This window comes from Impatiens glandulifera, unplaced genomic scaffold (assembly GCF_907164915.1).
Source record: "Impatiens glandulifera unplaced genomic scaffold, dImpGla2.1, whole genome shotgun sequence".
NCBI classification, from domain to species: Eukaryota; Viridiplantae; Streptophyta; class Magnoliopsida; order Ericales; family Balsaminaceae; genus Impatiens; species Impatiens glandulifera.
The window spans coordinates 52487-63202 of NW_025919373.1; positions in this window are offsets into that span (position 1 = coordinate 52487).

Consider the following 10716-nt stretch of genomic DNA (forward strand, 5'->3'; position numbering starts at 1 on the left):
ATCTTTTCAGACCTGACGGTCAACCTCAGACCTGGCAGTCTGTTCTTCCGGTGTGTAAGACAAACCTGCTAGGTTTGTCTTTTACTCAATGTAGACACTGTCTGTTAGACAGTTGTCTGTACTTGGAAGATCTCCTTTCTGACTTATCCCGAAGTGGAAAGATCCTGTAGGACTGTCTTCTGCAACCTGCAGACTTTCCTCAGACTTGTATGAATATGGAAGTGTTCAGTCTGTTCCTTTGGTATCATTCTCAACAGATACCCGAATTGTCTTCTTGTACTGGTTGGTCATTCGACTTAACCGGATGGCTTCCGGTACGAGTGATGTAACCGGACTTCTTCCGGTTATTCCTTTGCCTTGTGGCTGATCGGCTGTCTAATGTTTCCGGTTTTAAGCTTTGGCCGATCCTTTCTTTGTGCGGTTATATTCCAAGTGTTCCTGGTCGGTTTAATGACTTGACCGGCTAGTTTTCTTTAGCCGGTTCTTTTGTTTGTCCGGTCCGGTTCCTTGTTCCTGCATGGAATATTTATTTAAGTTAGGTTTATGTGAACCGGTCTAATTTTATCTAACAATTTCTCCCTTTTTGATTATTTTATTTAAAATTATCAAAATCATGTAAGTTTGCAAACGTAGGCCGGTTGTTTTGTTTGTCCGGATTTTTGAAACTAACTTAGGAGAATTTTTCGAAAAATTTTGAGAAAATTTTTGGAAAAGTCTTATCTTTTATCTTATCAATTTCTCCCTTTTTGATTATTTTATTTAAAATTATCAAAACCAAGTAGAGATGCAAAAGATGTCCGGTTCCAAAAATTACTTTATATATATGATAGATAACCGAAAATAGTATATAGAAACACTAAGACAAGTATAAATAAAGGAAAGAGAGCCCCTATTCCGAGTCCGAGAAGTCATATATGTTCCGCTTTTTCTTCGCTGGTTGCGGTCGACTGGCCGATTCGGAGACTCGCGGTCTTGTAGACCGGGGCTGCAGGTGCTCTTCAACTTCATCTTCGTCTTGAGTAGCCTTCTGCGGTATACTCTCAATGATCGTTTCAGTGACCTCATTCAGCAGGTCGGCCATTTGAACTTTCTTTGAAGGTTCCCTCTTTCGCTTTGTCGGAACTGAAACGGAAGAGGCCTCCTTTTTCCTTTTGTTATCGGCTGCAAAGCTTTCTAGCCTCTGTCTTTGTCTTTCTAACCGCTCAGCATCCTTCGCAGCTTGAGCGGCTACCGTCTTTGCAAATCCCGGGAACTTAGCCCATGCCCTTCGAATTCGTTCGGCTTCTTCCTCTTCCGGGAGTTGTGGGGGCTCCTTCTCTTTTCTTGCTTCGTCGTCCAGCGCATTCTGGACCTTCTGAGCCGCTCGGGCATCGGCCTCCACAGCCGCGGTATCCGCATTTATCTTTGCATTGAGCAGTTCGGCAACTTGTGCGGAAAGTGCCTTGAGTTCGGCCTCGAGACCCTCATTTTTCTTCTCAAGTTCGGAGACCCGTCCGAGTGTTGTGCCGACCAGGTCCCCAGCAACCTCCGTCAATCGTTGATCGGTCTCTCTTTCAAGCCGGTCAAAGTTCTCTTTTAACTCGGAGGTTGTATCCTCCAAAATTACGATTCGCCTAAGGTGGTTGTTGTGCAGAACCGCTTCTTTCTGTTGATCATCGTCAATTTCTGAGAACCGGTCTTCTGTTCTTGCCATTCCAGGTATATTTCGTCAATCGTCTCGGCTCGCTGTTTAGTGCCCTTTAGGAGTTTGAGCGCTATCCTATCGGCCTCTGCCTCTTCGTCCTCCTCCTCCTCTTCGTCACCGCCTTCGGTGGTCTCAGGATTTGCACCCGTACTGGCATTGTCGGGACTTTGGCCCGACTGCTCTTCATCATCGGTCTTTTCAGATCCGGTTCGTTCAGATGTGGAAGCCGACTCTTCCTCCTCCGTTGGCTGTGGCGGTTCCGAGAAGATTGTTTTCTCTTTCCCTTTGCTCTCGGCCTTTTCTTTCGCTGAGGCCGCTTTCTTGTCGGCTTTCTTCTTTCGGCCACCTGTGGAACCGGGGGCCGGTTTCTTCCTTTCTAGGAATTGTTTGGCTCTGATGAGGCTTCTAGATGGGATGATGACGCCGGGTCCAATTTTGAGGTTATGGTGAAGGAAGATCTTACCGAGAGGAACAGCATATCCCCATGACATGACCGAATTCGGCTTCACCATATCCATCAAACTTTGGAAATCGGCCTTTGCCCAGTTAACCTTTGTCCCTTCTATCAGGCCGACCAGCATCCTGATTTTTTCTTTGGTTAGGCTGCTGTAGTTTCCTCCCCTTGCTTGAATCGCCTTTGCGAAGATATCGCAAATCGGTATATATTCCGGTTTCAACGTCGATTTGCTACCTGATACTTTTATCGGCTCCTTAGTCGCCGAGAGTATCTGGCAAGCTGCCTCAAATGTTTTGATCTCTATGTCCTCCGTTGCATCTTGGTCGGCAGTTGGAAGGTGCAGGCTTTCCGCCACCGATTCCTCGGTGAGCTCTATTTCAGTACCGCATACAGTTACGGTGATCTTATCGTCAGAGATAGTTGCGGTGTTGAAAAATTCGTTAACCGCATCTTTGTATCGAACGTGGGGACCGCCGAGAAAGTACTCCAAACCGGCTTCGGCTACCCGGTCAATAACCTCTTTTGCCGCAGGCGTGCCTTTCTGTCGGATTTCCTCGAAATCCACTTGAGTCAAGTGTTTAAACAAGACTGAGTCGCGCCCCATCTTAGAAGGTTTGAAGAATATGATAGCAGATAACCGCTTTGAGAGAGTTTGAAAGCTTTAGAGAGAAAAACAATTTCGCGTGAGAATGAAATAAAATGGCCGAGAGCCCCTTTTATAAGTGCGGTTTGGAAGCCCACCCGTCCCATCAATATTTGGCGGGAGTTTTCCCTCCAAGTTGAAAGGGCGGCAAACCATGGACGGAGTGAAAAAGCGCCAATCCGTGGGCGGTAAACCAGGGGGCGGGAGTTTTGGGCGGGAAATTTCCCTCCAAAATTTTTGCTTTCGCCATTGATGACGCAATCTTCTTTTGAGACCGATCGATGCACCGGTTTTCTAGAGTTAACCGATTATTTTGAGTAAGCAGAGTTTTGCAATCTTTTGATTTTAAGCGATTTTTCTTTGTGACCGGATAAAGGCGCGGTTATAATTTGAAGATGTTAACCAGTTACTTAGATAGATATTCAAGGTATTTAGAAGACCCGGTCATTTAAATTGAAATGGAATTTTATTCAAGAGACAATACAGAAAGAGAACCGAAAGATAGTTCGGTGCGAAAATAGACATTCAAAATGTAAAAACCATTTTGGAGAACTTCTCTTCCACTGCATCCACATCAAGGATGTTCAAAGGGGATGCCGGTGCACCCGGTCCATACTCTGGCCTGTACTTGAGAATCAGCTTACTGATGTGTGGTGCATAACCGAGACCTTTCTTGGTCAGCACCATGTTCTTCAGATTTTGAAATATGACTGTTGACCAGTTGATGGCCGTTTTGCCAACAATGTGAGTCATTATGTTGTAAGTATTTCTAGAGTACCGTTGATTCGGTGACTGACATAGAATAGACCGAGTCACAATCTCAAGAAGAAGTTGACCGTGACTAGCGAGTCGGGTCTTTAACCCATAGTGTTCCACCGGATCAATGGTGGCCGAGAGATATAGTGCGTGTTCAAATTCCGCAAGTCCCTCTATAGTTGGAAAGTCAGAAAACCCTTCCGTGGGCAGGTTGAATAGGGAAGCAAATTCGGCTTCATCCAGCCAGAAGGTGTGGTCTCTTACGGTAGAGACGATGTAATTTCCCCTGATGCAAGCGCTTCGAAAGAAGGTCTTGACATCCTCTAAGAGAATGGGGCCGGCTTCTTCGAGAAAGGGTCGAAGACCGGTTGCAGTGAGTGAGTGAAACATGACCTCCTTTCCATGATTTCCGTCCCACTCTTCCAAACATGAGTTGAAATCAACGCTCAAGAAGTTCCCAAAGTTCGGCTCGGCATGATTACAGTTTTGCAGAGAGAGATAGAGCTCAAGGAGTTTCAAGAGTGTTTTGTGAGATGAGTTCAGTACATGATGGCCCTTTATATAGGGTCGGTCTTGGAGGGAAGATGTGAGCATTGATTATCAGTTTTGTTTTATTAGAAAAGGGAATCTTTATGTTTCCAAGGTTTATTGGGAAGAGGCTGATTGCGGAGCCCGAGGTAGGTATTAGTTGGGAAGTAACCAAGTTAGTTGGATAGTAATTATTTAGGTGGTTGGGGGTTACTCCATTAATTAAATATTACTTTTCTATTAATGCACCAACACAAAAGAGATTAATCAAAGGAGACCGAGAACAACATAGATAAGGCCGAAGAAGGCACATATAGAACCGAATAGAGAACAAGGATAACACCGAAAAGAAACATGATAGAAACCGAAGTGATCATAATGATGTTGGATAAAGATACACCCGGTACGTGCAGCAAAATGACCGGGTGCAGGAATGAGTGATTTAGTGTGCGTGGGAGTTGACCACACCGGTAGGGTTGTTACGGCGGTTTCTCCTTCTCCAGGCCCTCTCAAACCGCTCATAGAAAGAGTCGGTTATCTCTTTGGTCAGCACTTGGGCTTGGTTCAGACCTTCTCCGGGACAGGTTGGAACACTAAGCTCCACAAGAAGGCAGCTTAGTTGGGGGATGAAGCCGACTGATCGGATGCCAACCATCCAGATGAGGACGTCAAACAGCACCCTGGACCAGTTCACCGGTGTACCGGTGATTATAGCCACCATCATGTTGAAGGTCGAGTTACAGTAGGTATTTGTGACATCTCTCCCGAAGATGCTCCTACCGATCACATCATTGAGAAGCTGATATTCAGCTCTCAAGTGTGATTTAGTACCGTGATCCTCAACCGGTTCGTCAGACCGTGCGAGGGTGAGGGAGATCTCGGCCTTTATGTTGGCCGGAACATCGAGATCTGTCAACCCTTGCTTTGGCAGGCTAAAGCACCGCGCAAAGTCTCTTTCGGTGAAATCAAAGACGATACCTCCCACTTTAGATTGGATGTGTGTTTCAAAGTGAGGGGTCCCCCTGAATACCCTTGCGTGATAGAAGAATTCTAGTATTGATTCAGGATATATGGTGTGCTTGTCGTCCAGGAAGTACCGAAGACCGGTATCTTCCAGGGATTAGATCATCTTATACACCTCATAGTGCTCTGTGCTTGAACAGGATTGAAAATCAACCTGAAGGATGTTGGGGAACTGAGACATTTTTGCCTTAGTGAGAGAATGATCTTTTGTCTTGTGAGTGTTTTGGTGAATGTTCGCTTCACTTAAATACTAGTTTGGGGAATATCCTATTGTCCAGGTATTAAATGGGATGATATCTTTGGATAAATATGTATTGCATGAATTAGGCATGTTTGCTGTATAGGGTGTTGGTCATATGCCTGGACTGTGAAAGATATCATCAGATCTTCACGTCTTTTTAGGTGCGACCATTTTACTTTGAAAAGGTAATGTTTCAGAACAGATATCTTTAAACACTGATAATTATTCCACTTCTGTTTGGAATTCAAATAATCTAGGATAACCTGCTTCCAAACCGGTCAGTTATCAGTTGTTCATCCCGATGCGGTTATTTAGTGCATGCACCAAGTAGCCGGTCGGTTTACTCTATCTGATGAACTGGGCGGTTCTTTCATAAGTATCTTGAAAATTTGAAGTCCAACAGTTTAGGAGGAACTATCGGTTTTATCTGTCCGAACCGGTTTCCCTTTAAGCTTCCTTAGGAAGGATCTGACTAATGTCGGTTAAACCGAGAGTAAGTCTGAATTGAGAGAACTTAGCTTCCTGTAGAGGCTTCGTGAAGATATCGGCTACTTGTTGATCAGTCGGTACGTATTCCAGCCGGATATGCTTCAGCGTGACATGTTCCCGGATGAAGTGGTGCCGTATGTCAATATGCTTGGTCATAGAGTGGAGAATCGGATTATAAGTTATTGATATGGCACTCGTGTTGTCACAGAAGATCGGGGACTCTTCGGATGTGACACCGAAGTCCTTCAGCTGTTGTTGTATCCAGAGGAGTTGTGAACAACAGCTTCCTGCCGCCAGGTATTCAGCTTCTGCGGTGGATGTGGCCACCGACGTCTGTTTCTTGCTATGCCATGAAACAAGCCGGTCACCTAGGAACTGACATGTTCCGCTGGTGCTTTTCCTGTCGATCTTACAACCTGCATAGTCTGCATCCGAATAGCTTGTTAGATTAAAGGACGAGTCCTTTGGATACCACAGACCGACATCAGGTGTGCCCTTTAGATACTTCAGTATCCTCTTTGCGGCTGTGTAGTGGGATTGTTTTGGATTTGCTTGGAATCTCCCACACACACCGACTGCAAACAGAATGTCCGGTCTACTCGCTGTCAAGTATAGGAGAGAACCGATCATGCCCCGGTATGCGATCTGGTCTACCGATTTGCCCTCATCATCCCTGTCCAATTTAATCGATGAGCTCATTGGAGTAGCCGCTGAGGAGCATGTGTCCATTCCAAACTTCTTTAGAAGCTCCTTGGTGTACTTAGGTTGGCTTATGAAAGTTCCTTCTTTGAGCTGTTTAACTTGAAGTCCTAGGAAGAAACTTAATTCTCCCATCATACTCATCTCAAACTTGTCAGTCATCATTTTTGAGAATTTATCACATAGCTTAGGATCGGTGGAACCGAAAATGATATCATGTACATAGATTTGAACAAGTAGGATATGTTCATTCTTTTCAAATTTAAACAACGTTTTATCCACCGAACCGATGGTGAAATCATGTTGTAACAGAAATGCGGTTAGTGTATCATACCAGGCTCTAGGTGCTTGCTTTAGACCGTATAAAGCTTTATTTAACCGGTATACATGGTTTGGAAATGCAGCGCTTTTGAAACCGGGTGGTTGTTCAACATACACCTCTTCACGTAGGTCACCGTTCAGAAATGCACTTTTAACATCCATTTGAAAAACCTTAAAGTTTTTGAAAGCAGCAAAGGCTAGAAAAATCCTAATGGCTTCAATCCTGGCCACAGGAGCAAATGATTCTTCAAAATCAATGCCTTCTTCCTGTTTGTAACCTTGTGCCACTAATCTGGTTTTGTTCCTCGTGACCAAACCGTCCTCATTGAGTTTGTTTCTAAATACCCATCTTGTTCCTATGACCGATTGATCTTTCGGTCTAGGGACTAAGTACCAGACTTTACTACTCTCGAACTGGTTTAGCTCTTCTTGCATTCCCAAGATCCAATCCGGATCTGACAATGCTTCATCTATTCTTTTCGGCTCAATCTGGGATATAAACGCGGAATTAAAGTATCCTTCCAGAAGTTGACCCCTAGTTCGAACAGGTTCTGAAGGGTCACCTATAATTTGCTCAGGAGGATGTTTACTGTTTTTTCTGAGGTTCAGTTCAGGGATGTCTACCAAATTACCGTTTACTTGATCAAGGCTAGACATGTCGGTAGGCTGAACAGGATTGTCAGACCGACCGACTTCCTCGGATTGGACCGAAGTGTCAGCTTCCTGTTGTGGAACATCTTGATCCGGCTGGGTTTCAATGTTACCCATTTGGTCATGGACAAACCGCCTGAAGACCGGAATTTCATCTTCACTATCAGAATGGATATTGTTTTTTACCAATCTGTTGTGTAGATCAAAGCATGAGGCAGTATTACTTTCAACCGATTCATCGAAAACAACGTGAATTGTTTCCTCCATGGTTGAGGTTCTATTATTATACACTCTATATGCCTTACTCACTGCTGAATAACCTAGCATGATCCCGGTATCGGTTTTTGCATCAAAAGCAGTGAGTTGGGTTTTACCATTTATATGTATATAACACTTACAACCGAAAATCTTGAGGTACTTAATTTTGGGAACCTGTTAAAATAAACCTCATAAGGTATTTTGTTATGAAACTTGTTAATTAAAGACCGGTTTTGTGTATAACATGCAGTGTTGATAGCCTCAGCCCAAAATTTCTGAACAATGCCCGAATCGGCTATCATGGACCGTGCGGCTTCCTTGAGAGTCCGGTTTCTTCTCTCAGCCAGGCCATTTTGTTGAGGAGTCCTAGCACTAGACAACTCGTGTCTAATGCCGGATTCATCAAGATATGCGGTTAATGTACCATTGGTAAATTCGGTACCTCGATCACTTCGAATACTATTAATGCGAGTTGATTTTTCATTTTGCAGGCGTTTAAGAAGTGTAATCAGGTTTGATACGGTTTCACGTTTAGATGGTAGAAATATTACCCATGTAAATCTAGAATAATCATCAATAACTACCATGGTGTAAAGCATACCTCCTAGGCTAACAACCTGAATCGGTCCAAATAAATCCATGTGAAGAAGATCTAAACATCGACTAGATTGTATATTTCCTTTACTCTTAAAGGTTGACCTAGTTTGTTTACCCATTTGACATACTGAGCAAACCTTATCCTGATTAAATACTATATCAGGAATACCTTCAACTAGCTTTTTACCGCGAATGTAGTTTAAAGTTTTCAAGTTTAGGTGGTTTAGTCTTTTATGCCATAACCAGGTTTGATCAGTCTTAGCTATCATGCATACAGGATATTCTACTTTAGTTTTCCAGTCTACCTTGTAGATATTACATATCCTATTTCCGGTTAACAGTACGATACCTTGAGAGTTCTTAACTAAGCATGCATGTTTAAGAAATTCTACAGTATATCCAGCATCACACATCTGACTAATGCTGAGCAGGTTAAATCGTAGGTTTTCAACTAAAAGTACGTTATCAATAGTTAGGTTACCATGGACAATCTTACCCTTGCCCACAATTCTACCTTTTGAGTTATCACCGAAGGTGATTAAAGCACCGGTTACTATTCTGATATCGGTTAGCAGATTGTTGTTCCCGGTCATATGCCTGGAGCAGCCGCTATCCAAGAACCATTCAGAGTTTCCTAGCCGTTTCTTTGGATCCTGCAAAATATACATATTTACAACTGTTTGGTACCCACATTTACTTGGGTCCACATGCGATTAGTCCCTTGGGTATCCAAACCTTGATAAACCGGACATTCTTCTTTGCTAGGGTTTTAACCGTCCTTTTGACACTCGGTCTCGTGTATCTCGGTTTCTCTACATAGGTCTTAAATGGTGGTGATCTTCGGTTTGGTGATCTTTGGTTTGACTTATGCGGTTCAGGATAGGATTTCATATATTTGAGGATTTCGGTTTTTCTTTTTACGGGATCAAGCCACTTTTCAGAGTCGGTTGGACCAACATAGTCGTATTTTAGCTTTTCTTCCATATAGTATGCGGTCAACTCTTCTTCAGCGGTCCAGGAGCTTTTAAGGAATCTTATAAGAGAGAGGTTACTTCTTGTAAGTCTTACTTTCTCTACGGGTTTTTGGTCTTTGGAGCTATCCTCTGTGTATCCTAGGCCGAACTTGCAACGGAGATGTCTGTAATGACTACACATTTTCTTTACTATATCACTAGATCTCTTATATGCAGCCATCTTGTATTGGAGTCGGGTATTTTCTTCCTCGGTTAGTTCTCTAGCCGGTTCACTAGGCTGTTCGGTACTAAGTGGTGGTTCAGGTTCTAACTTGGTTTCTAAGGTGGAGGTTTCATCAGGTTTTATGATCTCCGGTTCGGTTATAATGGGTACTTCTAGTTCTGTAGGAATGGGTACTATAGGATCGGTTCTAATGTTGAGGTGCTTAGGTAGCATGGCTAGTAGGTTCTTATATTCTTCTACCATGTCATTCAATGTATTATATAACTCATCTTTAGTAAATTCTTCACAAGGAGAGTCGAATACCTATTCCTCGTTTGCCATGAGACATGTGAGTTCATCATCACTGTCACTGTGAGCCCATAGGCTTCCTCCATCATCGGCTATCAGTGCTTTCGGTACCTCATTTCCTTCACCGGTTTGTTGATAATTGTTTCGGTTATCTTGGTTATCCTGTTTCTGGGTATCCCTCCTCGGTTTCCTGCATTCCCACTTAAAATGTCCCAAACAGTTACAGTTATAACACCTTACATTGGATTTATCACCATAGTAGTTGTTCGTCGGTTGGCTTCTTTTCATGAACCTCCCAAACTTCTGTGCAAGCATTGCCATGGCATCCTCGGTGAACTGTTCGGCGGTTCTGATCGGTGCTGGTGCAGGAGCAACCGGTTCTATGGGTGTGATCAATGCTCTGGTTGAGGTTGAGGCCGAAACCTCTTCTTCAGTTCTAGATCTCATTTCAAACTCATATGCCTTAAGATCTTCGAATACATCGTGTAGTTTCATCTTACGTAGGCTTTTTGATTCCCTCATTACCATTGTCTTTATGTCCCAAGCACTTGGAAGAGATCTCAAAGCTTTCATAATGACCTCTTTGTTGTCATACCTCTTGCCAAGAGTTGCTAGCTCATCTAACACACCGGTGAACCGGTCACTGTACTCCTTCATTGTTTCTCCCGGTTTCATTTTGATGCTTTCAAACTTCTGTGTAGCCACCATTATCTTGTTTTCCTTTGTTCTTTCATTTCCCTCAAAGATCTGGATAACCGTGTTCCATGTCTCCTTCGCGGTCTTGCAGTCTCTGATCTTGCAGTATGTGTTTCTGTCCACACTGTTGGAGATCCGGTTTCTAGCATGATTATCCATGTTGTTTCTTCTCCTATCTTCAGCCGTCC